Here is a 15,426-nt window from a genome sequence, read left to right as displayed (position 1 = left end):
CATCTTCATCCTTGTGTCTGTTGAGAACTCCATCAAGTTGAATTGCCAAAAGCTGGGCTCCCAAAGCTGCATCTTTCTTATGTTCTTTGAAGAAGATTGAAAAGGAACTGTTTTCTCTTTGAAAGCTAAGAATATTTCTTGCCAATTCTTACCTTCAGGATTGTCCTTGAATATAGATAGATCTTTGTTTTTGTGACCTCACACTTTAAAATATTATGATTTAGTGGAGTAATTACCTTTGTCTCTGTGGTGGAAGTGGTGCATGAATTTGTTATATTTTCACAGTGTAACTCAGGAAAATGCCAAAGCTCCCAGGGAAGATACAGGTGGTGAAATCACAGTCTTTTTCTCATTTGATGCTTTTTGTTTAACGTGACAGCTTTATTATCTTAAAAATGATTATTATCCTGTAGTAAAATATCTTGAAATGCAAGCAGCTAATTTCCTATTAACAGCAATCGGATACTTTAGGTTTAAGTAGATATTGAAGTTTTCAATCAGTTATGTTCTTTTAAAAAGTTGGATTTTACACATTTTTTTTTTTCCCTCAAGTATTTTCTGTTTCCAACCTAAAATCCTTTATACTTGCTTCTGGCCAGTTTAGCTTCTGATACTTAGGAAAAGTTTAAATACTTTTCTTCATTATTCTGTTCTTCATTATTAGAAATCCAAAAACAAATTTGAAAGTATATTTGAGATTTTTAGTTGACTTTAGAATTTTGATTCTAGGCCAGCTTGTCTAGACATCTGAGTTTGAGGTATTTGTATTGTGTTTTCAGGGTAATAAGTAATGAGGTTTTCACAGTTATGCAATTCCAGAAAGATGATCTTAGGGGAGTTATTATTTGAGCCAACATACCTTTGTGAGTTTTTTAAAAATATTGCTTTCATGCTTACACTGAATATATGTTTGTGTATGTATGTATGTGCACTCTATATATTTTCTGTATGTGTACATATATGATTTATGTCATGTAAGTATTGGAATTACAGCTGTCAGTTCTCCTTCTCTAGAATAAATAGAAACACTGACATTACCTCTCATTATTACTTGTCACTATTTCAAGCAAAAAGAATATGGCACTATGGCACCCTTGTAGTCCTTTTTAAGAGTCTCTTGGAATATAAACTTAAGTATTCAGGTGTCTTCTGACCCAGGCGGTACTCCAGATTTATGCCTTACTCTTAAGTTTGGCCCAAAGCAAGGTTCACATGTCAGAAGATGGGCTCTGGTCAGTGGTTTTGATAATGCCTAGATAACTTACAGATTATTTTTGCTGTTGTACTGTTGTCATTGCTAAAGAGAACACCCTGCTAATGTGATGTGAGTCACTCTCACTGTTTAGTTGACTAATGCTGACTTCAGTAGTAAGAGAGTTTTTAGACCTTTATTCTACTGGCCCTTTTTCCAAATATGTGTGTTTATCGCTCAGTTGTGACTGACTCTTTGTGACCCTATGGACTGTAGCCCACCAGGCTTCTCTATCCATGGACTTCTCCAAGCAAGAATACTGCAGTGAGTCACCATTTCCTTCTCCAAGGGATGTTTCCAATCCAGGGATCGAACCTGGGTCTCCTTCTTTGCAGGCAGATTCTTACCAGTTAAGCCACCAGGGAAACCCAAATATGCTTGTTTTTAAATATTTCTTTCTGTTGTAACTTTTCTTTTAGTTTTCCATTATTACTTTAAATTTAAGTCAGTGTGGAGAGTAAAAAAAAACATGACAAGCCAGTATGTAGCTTACATTGTTTTATTATTTAAAACAAAAGTTTGGAGGACTTAGTGACCATATTATGTTTCTGACAGTTGTTATTTCTAGTATTCCTCTCCAGCCTGGTAAGATCAAAACAGAAACAGGTACACTGAAGATCAAAAGATTTATAATTTGAGGGGAACAATTCTTGAGGCTGTAGCCCTTTCCCTGGCAAAGAAATAGAGCCACTCTTTCCTTCTTTTGCAAAAAAAAAAAAAAAATGTATAATTTGATTGAGACAGCTCAGAGGCAGATTTAAGATTTTAGCCTCTTGAGTATCTCCTGTCTGTTTTCTTTGTTATAATCACATTGGCGAATGTGAAGCTTTTTTATTTTTCTTTTTACTTTAGAGCTTATTCACTTTGTTGTTGGTGTTTAGTCACAAAAGTATATGACTCTTTTGTGATCCCACACACTGTCATTGCTAGGCTGCTTTGTCCATGGGATTTCCTAGGCAAGAATATTGGAGTGGGTTGCTGTTTTCTCCAGGGGAATTTCCCAACTCAGGGATCAGATCTGTGTCTCTTGCACTGGCAGGCAAATTCGTTACCACGAGCAGTTATAATACCAGACCACCTGACCTGCCTCTTGAGAAACCTATATGCAGGTCAGGAAGCAACAGTTAGAACTGGACATGGAACAACAGACTGGTTCCAAATAGGAAATGGTGTACGTCAAGGCTGTATATTGTTACCCTGCTTATTTAACTTATATGCAGAGTACATCATGAGAAATGCTGGGCTGGAAGAAGCACAAGCTGGAATCAAGATTGCCGGGATAAATGTCAATAACCTCAGATATGCAGATGACACCACCCTTATGGCAGAAAGTGAAGAGGAACTAAAAAGTCTCTTGATGAAAGTGAAAGAGGAGAGTGAAAAAGTTGGTTCAGAAAACGAAGATCATGGCATCTGGTCCCATCACTTCATGGGAAATAGATGGGGAAACAGTGGAAACAGGGTCAGACTTTATTTTTGGGGGCTCCAAAATCACTGCAGATGGTGATTGCAGCCATGAAATTAAAAGACGCTTATTCTTGGATGAAAAGTTATGACCAACCTAGATACCATATTGAAAAGCAGAGATATTACTCTGCCAACAAAGGTCCGTCTAGTCAAGGCTATCGTTTTTCCAGTGGTCATGTATGGATGTGAAAGTTGGACTGTGAAGAAAGCTGAGCGCAGAAGAATTGATGCTTTTGAACTGTGGTGTTGGAGAAGACTCTTGAGAGTCCTTTGGACTGCAAGGAGATCCAACCAGTCCATTCTAAAGGAGATCAGCCCTGGGATTTCTTTGGAAGGAATGATGCTAAAGCTGAAACTCCAGTACTTTGGCCACCTCATGCGAAGAGTTGACTCACTGGAAAAGACTCTGATGCTGGGAGGGATTGGGGGCAAGAGGAAAAGGGGACGACAGAGGTTGAGATGGCTGGGTGGCATCACCAACTCAATGGTCGTGAGTTTGAGTGAACTCCAGGAGATGGTGATGGACAGGGAGGCCTGGCGTGCTGGGTTTCATGGGGTTGCAGAGTCAGACACGACTGAGCAAGTGAACTGAGCTGAACTCAACTGAGCAGTTATAATTTCTCCTAAGATGAGATGAATGAGGCGAGCTAGCATTCGGACTCTTTGGGATTTCTTCTGTGTGTCCCTTGGTACAGTAGTACCTCTGCAGCATCCTCGATAACGTTGGCAAAAATCACCTCTACCTTACTGAAACATTTCAACTGTCCAGTAATGCCACACATCATGTTTGATGGTATGAATTTGGTTCATCCTAAACCTTCCTCTCCCCAGAGGAAACCAGCCTAGAGAGTAGAGAAAAGAAATGAGGACTTAGTTTTGTTTTATATTCCTATAAACTGTTCATCTAGAGAAAGAAAGTTTAGTTCACCCATTATCAACTAGTATGGTGACACTGGAGAAATACCTATAGAGCGTAGACTTTTAAAAGTAGTTCATCAAAGGGGACTTCCCTGGTCATCCAGTGGTTAAGACTGAGATTCCAATGCAGGGGACTTGGGTTAGATCCATGGTCCGGGAACAAGGATGCCATGTGGTGTGGGGCATGGCCAAAAAAAGAAATCGTTGATCAGAACATTAAAACCTGTATTCAATTTCTAGCCCCATAAATGAGTTGTTCCATTTAGCAAAATCCAACTCTCATAGTTTCTTTGGTACAAAATTACTTGGAATAAGCCGTTCACTTCTTTTGACACACACTCACGGTCATGTCCAGTTCCTTGGCGATAAGGGCATGCAGGGAACAATAACATAGAGGTAAAGAATCTGCCTGCCAATGCAGAAGGTGCACTTTCAATCGGTGGGTCGGGACGAAATCCCCTGGAGAAGCAAGTGGCAACCCACTCCAGTACTCTTGCCTGGAAAACACATGGACAGAGAAGCCTGGTGGGCTACAATCCATGGGGTCGCAGAGAGTGACTGAGCACAGCACATAGCACAGGAACAGTAGTACCTTGGTTTAGCTCAGATTCTCAAGCATAAGACTGTGTTCAGGAAGTGTAATCGTATTTAGTTTATTGAATGAGAAAGGGTTTAAAGGGTAGGTATGCTGTTGCCTTTTTCTTTCTTTATAATAGGCAGACTGGTTTAGTCCTGTCTGCCAGCTGTCTAGTTCAGATTCATCCTTTTGAGAATTGCTCTTTTTTTTCTTCAGTTAAGCAAGAATTACATTTATGCCTCCTTACTCAGTTTCTGATAACCAATGATGGAAGTGCTCAAGTCATTAATTAAAGAGAAAATCAATTACTTTTACAGTTAGATTAACAGATATTTATTTCAGATTGGTAGCAATTTACTAAAAATATAAACCATACTTAGAGTTCTGGTCAAGAACTGGTCAGAGCTATGGATCATATGGCCTCTAGAATCTTGGACCTTTCCATTTCTATTTTACCTAATGGAAATTGAAGACTTATTTTTTACCTTTTAGAAAAGACTACTTTTCTATGTGGGATTCCCAGGTAATGTTAGTGGTAAAGAATCTGCCTGCCAATGCAGGAGACACTAGTTGGATCCCTGGGTCAGGAAGATCGCCTGGAGAAGGAAATGGAAACCCACTCCAGTATGCTTGCTCGGAGAATCCCATGAACAGAGGGGCCTGGAGGGCTGCAGTCCACAGGACCACAGCGTCAGGCATAACTGAGCAACTGAGCGTACATTTTTGCGTCCTTTTGTAGTAGACGGCTACCTTATAGATATGATATTTATGTTTTCCAGAAATGATGCCAAAACAGAAATGTCTTTCTAATTTATCACCCAAAACCAAGAATTACTTTAAAAAGGAAAAAGAATGAATAAACTTGGCTTTTGTAGGTCTATCAAAAAGGGAGGAAACGATAGCACTCTGATATTAAAGCTTTGGTGCTCGAATTCCAACTGATAGCCTTTTATTTTTACCAGCTTTTGTGTGAACAGTAAATTTCAGTGGACCAAATTTATCTATCCCATTTTCTGCTTTTAAAATGTTCTATATGCAGGAACTATTTTATCATGCTTTTCAGTTCAATTCAGTTCAGTCATGTCCGACTCTTTGCGACCCCATGAATTGCAGCATGCCAGGCCTCCCTGTCCATCACCATCTCCTGGAGTTCACTCAAGCTGCTGTCCATCAAGTCGGTGATGCCATCCAGCCATCTCATCTTCTGTCGTCCCCTTCTCCTCCTGCCCCCAATCCCTCCCAGCATCAGAGTCTTTTCTGATGAGTCAACTGTTCGCTTGAGATGGCCAAAGTATTGTAGTTTCAGCCTCAGCATCAGTCCTTCCAATGAACACCCAGGACTGGTCTCCTTTGGGATGGACCTGTTGGATCTCCTTGCAGTCCAAGGGACTCTCAGGAGTCTTCTCCAGCACTGCAGTTCAAAAGCATCGTGCTTAGGAATCAGTAACCTCATATTCATATTCTAGAAACCTCAATTCAAAATTCAATTGTCTTTGACTTTTCTCTTTTTATCTCATTTTGCAGGAAAATCAAAACAATTTGTGGGGGGGCTCTATTTGCCTTAAGGGCACATAGAACAATTCTGATCATTATTTTTCTTACCTACAGTGCTTAGCTGTAGGTGTAAAATTATGGTTTTAGCAAGTGTCAAATACCATTACGAATAGGAGCTTTTTTAACAGCACTTGACCTCACGTTGCCTTTGGCAATGGTAGTGGTTACTGGCATAGTTTTCTTTGGCCCTTATAGGTTAATGTTCCATATTTTAATATCCTCACTGTGATACAGAACAGCAACATAAAGTGCAGCTTAACAGTTTTCAGGACTCTATTGTAAGCTAAAACAGAATCCACACAAAGCATCTAGATGTTGTTTTGTGCTGAAAAGTCGAGTCCTTGTTGGTCCCCACCTGGCACTGTGTGCTGGCTGAGTTCTAGCTGGTGTTTATATTAGAGCGTTTCTTTCCAGTCAGTGGCGATGGAGGAGGCAGTGTTTCAGTGCCTGGCGGTCCTCCTTTGCTGCGTCATCCACTTAGACTTCTTTCTAAAGGTTTCCCTGCCCTGCTCAGGCAATGCATGTCTTTCTCAAACTAAGAATGGTGAACCATCTCCAGCTCTGTGCTTCAGTTTCCCCCATGCAGATGAGTGCTCAGTGTCTAAAATAGCATTTACCATGAAGTGCTAATAAGCCTTTTTTGTAAAAGTTTATCATGATTAATTATTATAAATCATGGAGTTTATGAGTGAATCTTTCCTCTTGAAAAATTGTGTATCTGTTGGTGTGGGTGTGTGATGGAAGCTCTGAACTACGAGATGGATAAGGTACTATATACTGTAGTCTTTATACCAAGCCTATTTTGGATCACTGAATTTGCCATGTGGCTGCAAAAATTTGAAAGACCATACTTGGTCGTTATTTGGGTCAATATGCATATTTTCATCAGCAGATATTATAGTCAGTATACTATTCTAAAAATGGATAATCTTTTATTTCTCAGAAAAATGTGAGTATTTAGGACTGATTCAGAGTTAAGAATTACATCCTTAATATACTTGGGAAATCCAGGCTTTGTAAATTAGATACAAGATGCTATTAGAAATATAAACTCTGCTTCTAATGCTACCAGTTCTAAAAATTGCTCCTAGGAACTGAATTGTTGTTGAAATGAGAATGCCAGTTATAGTAAATAAGGTTCTTCGCTTTACTGAGGCTTTTATGCTCTTGGTTTCAGACACTTGCTTTCAATGGCAGGCTCATTCATTATGAAGGCAGTGAAAGGCAAAATGTTTAGCAACCAGGCAAGAAAAGAAAAGAGCTGGAGAAGGAACTGCAGAACAGAATGAAATGTCAAGAAAAAAAAGCATGTGCAGGGAAACAAGGATGGAAAGGAAAAGATCCAGAAAGAGGAGATCCAGAGACAGCAAGAGAAATCAGTGTGAATTCAAATAACCATGTTGTTTTCTCATATTAGTAGAGTAACGTTTGGCTGTTTCATGGCTTGTTCAAGATCAAATTTTATTTTTACCTGTATGATCCTTTTGAAAAGACTTTTTTTGCACAGAATAAAATGCTGTAACTCTCATTGAATGTACTTGTGATTTTGGAAACTTCAGACAGATTCCTTCAATGTAGAAAAGTAATTAAACACTACCAAGACTCGAAATAATTAACAAACATTGTGTGTTAGATTCTGTGCCACACCAGTAAGCTTGTTGCTTGGTTGGTTGAGGTTTTTAGTAACAATGGGGGTTTTTCTTTTGAGGTTTTAAAAAAGTACTTGACAAAAGGAGTTCAGTTCAGTTCAGTTCAATCGCTCAGTCATGTCCGACTCTTTGCAACCCCATGAACCGCAGCACGCCAGGCCTCCCTGTCCATCACCAACTCCTGGAGTTCAGCCAAACTCATGTGCATCGAGTCAGTGATGCCATCCAGCCATCTCATCTTCTGTCGTCCCCTTCTCCTCCTGCCCCCAATCCCTCCCAGCATCAGGGTCTTTTCCAATGAGTCAACTCTTCGCATGAGGTGGCCAAAGTATTGTAGTTTCAGCCTCAGCATCAGTCCTTCCAATGAACACCCGGGACTGCTCTCCTTTGGGATGGACCGGTTGAATCTCCTTGCAGTCCAAGGGACTCTCAAGAGTCTTCTCCAACACCACAATTCGAAAGCATCAATTCTTCTGCAGTCAGCTTTCTTTACAATCCAACTCTCACATCCATACATGACCACAGGAAAAACCATATCCTTGACTAGATGGCAAAGTAATATCTCTGCTTTTTAATATGCTATCTGGTTTGTCATAACTTTCCTTCCAAGGAATAAGCGTCTTTTAATTTCATGGCTATAGTCGCCATCTGCAGTGATTTTGGAGCCCCCCCAAAATAAAGTGTGACACTGTTTCCCCATCTTATTTGCCATGAAGTGATGGGACCAGATAACATGATCTTCGTTTTCTGAATGTTGAGCTTGAAGCCAACTTTTTCACTCTCCTCTTTCACTTTCATCAAGAGGCTTTTTAGTTCTCCTTCACTTTCTGCCATAACGGTGGTGTCATCTGGATATCTGAGGTTATCGATATTTCTTCCGGCAATCTTGATTCCAGCTTGTGCTTCTTCCAGCCCAGAGTTTCTCATGATGTACTCTGCATAGAAATTAAATAAGCAGGGTGACAATATACAGCCTTGACATACTCCTTTTCCTGTTTGGAACCAGTCTGTTGTTCCATGTCCAGTTCTAACTGTTGCTTCCTGACTGGGGAGGGGAAAAAAAAACAACTGAAAAAATGTTTTCTTATTCTCTTCTTTAGCCAACTCCTTGACAATTAGATCCTTCACAGTGACATGCATTTTAAAATAAAGGGGTATTGCTTTATAGATCAAGCTAAGACATTTGGGGAAAACTCAGATTTTCAGGACAAAATAGAGTCAGTTTTCTCTTTCTGGGAGCATAGGGATACTTAGCAAAGACTCTTGGGAGACGTGGGAGAAGATTCTTAGCTATATCTACAGTAGAAAAGAAAGGGTTTTCTATTAATAGCTCTTCTCTCCTTTTTTGTTCATCTGTCCTCTCCTCCCTTTACAAACACACACACATGTGCGCACACACACATACACACACACCCATTCATCCCTCTCTGACTCTCCCTTGGCACTATGATACACTGACTGCCAGCTTGCTCCATGGTGAGCTAGACTTTCTATTTGGTTGAATATTGACCACAGACTTATAAATAATCTTTAAGCATATTCTCAGAATTCAAATAACCAGCTGTTTATCTCTCTTATATATATACTTCCAATCAATATGTTTTTTTATATTTCTACTGCTTTTTGTGCCCATCAAGAAGGAATACATTTTATAATTTTGCAGGAAATGGAATATCAGTTTATCTTGATTTGAGTAAAACTTCTGTTTTGAAATAGTGATATTTCTGATTTTTCCACACTTGTAGGAGTTCCTCAGTCTTCATGAGGTTTGTTGGTTGCTTTCTTTACTGATTTTCCATTTGTTTTACAACCACTTAATTGGGAAAAGTTACCATATTTTAAGACCCCAGATCCTTTTGAAAATTCTGATTTTGTCTGCTACACAGTGTCCTTAGGTGAGAAATAAAGTGGTGTTTATTTATACAAAAGCACGCCTACCTGTGAAATCTGTAAATCACCCCCCAACATTTGTATAGAAACAGGACAATTTACAAGGCATTTTTTCCAGTGTGGATTCATTTGTTTGCTCTTTGTAGCACTTTCCCTTTGCTCTAGGTAAGGCCTAGAGAAGGACCTGCCAATTGTAGTCTCTGCTTCCCAAGGACAGGGAAGGTTTGGAGGCTTTGAGGTTTTCTGGCATGCTCTGAAGTTTTCTGTGGAAGCCAGGAAAGACTCAAGCTGAGTTTTTTGGGTAGAGTGTGGAGAAAAAAAAATAAAAAGCACTTCTAGCTTTCTGTAGGTATTAGGTCTAGACAAAACAAACACCTGCAATCTCTGATGCTGGTACCTAGATCAATTTCTTATGTGGTTCATTTAATATTAACACATAAATGATCGGGTGATTTTTGCAGAGACTAATGCCTGATGTAAGTGGATATTTGAAACATTTGTGGTCAGTGATGTTCAGGTAACAAAAGATGTGTGACTACATCTGTGGTCAATACATTGTTGACAGTACCAAGATTGTTGGAAGAAATGTCCACAGTTTATGTTGATTTGTGGTGTTCAGTTCATGAAGGTGAAAGTGATAGTCCCTTGGTTGTATCCCATTCTTCAAGACTGCATGCAAGTAGAATTCCCGCCAGTTCGTAGAATTCTCCTTGCAAGAATGCTAGAGTGGGTTGCCATGCTCTCCTCCAGGGGATCTTCCCAACCCAGGGATTAAACCCAGGTCTTCTGCATTGCAAGCAGATTCTTTACCATCTTAGCCACCAGGGAAGCCCATGAATATCTCCTAATTAATCAGTTGCTTTTGTCTTTCTGTTCCAAGAGATAGTCTGAGAAAAAAATAAACAGAGCAGAAGCAGGCTAATACTTCAGGAGTTAGATGACCAAATAGCAATGTATTTCCATAAACAGCTAGTCTTTCATAGGCTCCATACTGCTACTTCAATTTCCCCCCTCTATTCATGAGGGGAACTTTTATGCAGTCATGTTTATAAAAAGAAATGCCATTCATATTGTGCAGGTAGATACTTCTCTCTATTTCATGTAATGTCAGGTCACAAAATACATTTATTTTTGAGAGTCTCTAAGACTAAATGAAGGAGAAACAGTCAGTTTTTTAATCCAGTGATTCTGTGCCACTTGCATATCAATAGGACAACTGTCTTTAGTGAACTTGAAATTGAGCCATATTTCTCTGGGCAAAAAATTGGATCTTCTTGAGTATTCAATTTGTGAAGCATATTGCTTTTGAAATACTTTGGCTGTCTGCCACAGGATGTCCAAAGATGTTTTTCTGGTGCAGATATCTTCATTCCTTAGGGGAAATAAGTGACTTTTCCCCCTTAGTTGAAAGCAGAAAGAGGCAACCTGATTTTCCTTTCTTTTAACTAACACAAGACAATCTTTATTTGCCAATCATTTGCTTATTGTGGTTTATATCTGTGCTTGATCCAACACCTCTTTGAGAATCAAATAAAAGCAGCTGTGTGCCTTCTCAGCAAGAAAGATGCCCATATACCTCAGTTTGCATGCAGTCTTATAATGTTCACAGATCTAAAGCTCATTTATAGACACCGGATAAGAAACTCTTCTCTCTCTTAGGATTCTAGAGATATTACTGGTGAAAAAAAAATCTTGATTTACATATACTACACATTTTATTGGAGTTTTCTTTTTCCCATATATTTGTTCATAGTTGGAACTTATTGAATGGCTAATCATTTCTCATTTATTAATAAAATCTCCATCCTTTATTAGGAGTTAATATTAGGCTATTGTTCATCTTTTCTAGTGTTAAACATACAGCTTTGAATAGAATACAGAAGAAAGATCAACTAAGTTGTACACATACAATATGCTAGATAAATATCCAGCCAATAAATAAATATGTGATTATAGAAAAAACTGGTAGAAAGTAGGTTAATTTGAGGAGCTACAAGTGAGATATGAATGTTGATTCATTGTAATTTCTGATTTGTTCTATTTATCTTAGTTAAAATAGAGAAATAACTCTGACAAGATTTGATAGAATTTACAAGGTCACTTACACCAGGAAAATTGCCCAATAGCTGCTATGATTTGTGTGGGGATGTTTTTCTTAGCTACTTTCCCCAGTAGTTTTCTCATTTCCTAAGTAAAGCAAGAATGTAATGACATGAAATCTGCCACCTGGAAAATGTTTTCCCAGAAAGAATTAAAAGGCAACTTGTAAAGTAATAGTACTTATACTTGAGTTTCTGAAACAGTATTGAGAAAGAATGAATCATCAGGGCAGCCCTCTGCTCCCATGTGAAGGGGCCCATTGCTCCTTGTCATGCCTGGAAAGGTGAGTCGTTGTTAGTTTTTAGTTCATATTTCTTCATTCTCTAGGTTGCCTTCTCAGAAGTTCAACTTTTAAGAATGTAATCAGCTTAGGAATCATACATTTTCTGCTTATTTTGGTTCATGCCTCCTTAAACTCCTAAGTCCAAGAAAAAGAGATCTAGAATGGCTTCCTATTCATAGCATCTTGATTTTCTTATATTTGATTGTATATATCAGCAGTATTTGATTCAGGTGAAGGAAATGACAGAAAAACTTTGCAGTCTTCAAATCTGGATCATAAGATGTCAGAGCCTTCTGTTACCTAATTTGACATCTGTTATTTTATGGCTCCTGCAAGCTCCATTGGTGCTTGAAGTTGCAACTTATTTAGACAGTTCCAAAGATAGGTTCAGCTAATCCTCTAATTCTCTTATACTCAGAAATAAATATGCTTTAAAATTTTTTTAAATATCTTCCTTTGAGTATTTGATACATTTAAAAATTATTTTAAAACTGTCTCATTAGAGTGATTTTTCTCCTTGATTCTTTAAATTTATTTCTGATTGCTTTTCATTTTATAGTGCCTCATAATATGTTCCTAGCTTCGTTCCCATCTGTCAGGACTTTGTATTTGGTAATTGTTGATCCATAAATTAATAGATCTCCTACTACTAGAGCCCCGTATAGAAATGGGCAGTAGAATTCTTTAGTAAAATGAAAAATCTTCATTTGTGCCTGTGGTCTACACTGTGCATTGGTATGTCATGGCTGAAGTCCATCCTAATTGGCTGTTGCTTATGCAGTGTTTACATGTTATTAAATATTCTGAATACCACTATGCCTAAAATACACTTTTCCTGAATGAAATAAGAACTTTTCTGTTTTAATATACAGTCAGGTCCCTAAACATCAAAGCTCTGTCATTTTTTACTTTTTTGTGTTTAATTTCAGCTCAGAATTATTTTGCTTAGTAGTTACACATTTTTAGCTTATGCCATAAAAATAAAATCATAAATAAAAGAGACATTGAGATAAATTAAGAATAAATTTTTATGGTGATGAATAGTATCAAAGAATTTAATAGATCTTAAAACTACAAAACAAACAAAAAAGAACCCTAAAGATCATCACTCTGCCTTAGCTGCTGGCCCACATCAGAGACCTGAGAATAAAATCCTGGTATCTTCGTTCCCAGGCTTCCCTGGTGGCTCAGCGGTAAAGAATCTGCCTGGCAATGCAGGAGACACAGGTTTGATCCTCTGGAGAAGTAAATGGCAACCCACTCCAGTACTCTTGCCTGGAAAATCCCATGGACAGAGGAGCCTGGCAGGCTACAGTTCATGGGGTTGCAAAGAATTGGAGATGACTTAGCTACTGAGCAGTCACACCATAAATTATTTTTTCTGAACCTTTTTGAGAATTTTGTGCAATTGAAAATGAACTTTGAAAATTGGATAAAATTCTATTTTTCATCATCTTTTACACTTCCTTTTAAAGGGTCTCAGCCACTGGGCCAGTGAGATGGCAGGCCATCCCTGTCTGTGTTCAGGTCAGTTCAGTTCAGTTCAGTCGCTCAGTTGTGTCTCCGACTCTTTGCAACCCCATGGACTGCAGCACGCCAGGCCTCCCTGTCCATCACCACCAACTTCCGGAGTTTGCCCAAACTCATGTCCATTGAGTCAGTGATGCCATCCAACCGTCTCATCCTCTGCTGTCCCCTTCTCCTCCCACCTTCAATCTTTCCCAGCATAAGGGTCTTTTCCAATGAATCAGTTCTTCACATCAGGTAGCCCAAAGTATTGGAGCTTCAGCTTCAGCATCAGTCCTTCCAAAGACTATTCAGTACTGATTTCCTTTAGGATGGACTGGTTGGATCTCCTTGCAGTCCAAGGGACTCTCAAGAGTCTTCTCCAACACCACAGTTCAAAAGCATCAATTCTTTGGCTCTCAGCTTTCCTTATGGTCCAACTCCCACATTCATACATGACTGCTGGAAAAAGCAGAGCTTTAACTAGATGGACCTTTGTCAGCAAAGTAATGTCTCTGCTTTTTAATATGCTGTCGAGGTTGGTCATAGCTTTTCTTCCAAGGAGCAAGCATCTTTTAATTTCATGGCTGCAGTCACCATGTGCAGTGATTTTGGAACCCAAGAAAATAAAGTTTGTTATTGTTTCCCCATCTATTTGCCATGAAGTGATGGGACTAGATGCCATGATCTTTGTTTTTTGAATGTTGAGTTGTTTTTTTTTAGCAGCATGGTTACAGCCCAGAGTTTTATCCGGCAAACAAAGGATAGTATACCCTCGAGGCGTGATGGCACACCGACCCCAAAGGAAAGGCCTCAATCCAGCTTGGCTTCCTTCTTTTATACATTTGTCTCCTCCCCCGACCCCCTTGAGTTTGCCCTGTGCAAATTAGGCTGGCCAAGAAGGGGGCGTGTTTGTTTCACCTGAAGTTCTCACTCTGGTCTGTGGATCTTCTTTTGTTCCACTTCTGTGGGCTTTTCTCTTTCTTTGTCTTATAGCCACACCATTTTGGACTCCTTTCTCCTATTCTAACTACCTAACATTCCCCCGTCAAGAGATGGGAGGCCCAGTTCTTTGCAATAGGGGTGTCAAGATCTCTCTGGCTACTCCCTGCTGAGCTGGGACGCAAGGGGCATTGGGCCTCCCCCATTAGCCTCAAGCCTCAGAGTCCTTTTAGCAGTGTCCATCTAAGCGTGAGTGATATCTTCCATGGTCGGCTGTAGTTTTATATATCTTTGTTGAACTGGCACTGCATGTTGTAGCTAGTTGACCTGGGCAGAGACAAAACGGGTTAGACAATTGATAATACATGCAGCAATCACAAGCAGCATCGATATGGTGATAACAGGGATTAGTAGGGGCACTGGTCAACTCCAAATCCCCCCTCGCCAGGAGAAGGATCCCCTAAAAAGAGATTGTAGCCACCCCAAGAACTCTCCAGCTTGTTCTCTGAGATCCCGTAGGTTCTCAATGTTTTTCTTGAGAACTGTGGGACTTCATTCAACTTGGCTGGAGGTATTTACCCAGAAACAACATTTCTCATTCAAGATGGCTCAAGTCCCTCCTTGTTTAGGGTTCAGGAGATCTATCTCCTGTCTGATTTGGAGTATAACCCCTACCAAGCTGCGTTGGCTCGTTAGAGCTAGCCTGAGAAATCTTATCCCCAGAAAATTAATTTTGGGGCTGTTCATTAGAATAGCACTCATCTGTAGTCCTGAATAGAGATCTGAGATCTCCCAGGGGCTCACAGGTGTACTGAGTGTCCTCTTCTGGTTTCTTCCATGGCTTGACTCGTTCTGTCCTGTACCTTGACTGCTGTGGGGGTAGAAAGTAGTACAGGGTAGGGGCCCTTCCACGTGGGCTGGAGTTGAGCCTTTGGGGACCCATCTTTCCAGACTTTGATTTTCCAGATGCTGACTGCACTCCAGGGAAGCCCTCTGGTAAACCCCCAGTCCTTGGATGTTGGGTTTTAAGCCAGCTTTTTCACTCTCCTCTTTCACTTTCATCAAGAGGCTGTTTAGTTCCTCTTTCCTTTCTGCCATAAGGGTGGTGTCATCTGCATATCTGAGGTTATTGATATTTCTCCTGGCAATTGATTCCAGCTGTGCTTCATGCAGCCCAGCATTTCGCATGATGTACTCTGCATATAAATTAAATAAGCATGGTGACGATATTCAGCTTCGTCATACTCCTTTCCCAGTATGGAACGAGTCCGTGGTTCCGTGTCTGGTT

The 15,426-nt window shown here is 39.7% G+C and overlaps 1 protein-coding gene across 2 annotated transcripts in view; it reads left to right on the top strand.

The window, feature by feature from the left end:
- Positions 1–15,426, top strand: part of ITSN1 (intersectin 1) — a 249,749-nt gene that overhangs the window by 137,994 nt on the left and 96,329 nt on the right. The window lies entirely within an intron of this gene.

Source organism: Capricornis sumatraensis, chromosome 1 (assembly GCF_032405125.1).
Source record: "Capricornis sumatraensis isolate serow.1 chromosome 1, serow.2, whole genome shotgun sequence".
NCBI lineage: Eukaryota > Metazoa > Chordata > Mammalia > Artiodactyla > Bovidae > Capricornis > Capricornis sumatraensis.
Note: the sequence above shows the minus strand (reverse complement) of the source record. Positions and strands in the feature narration are given on the sequence as shown.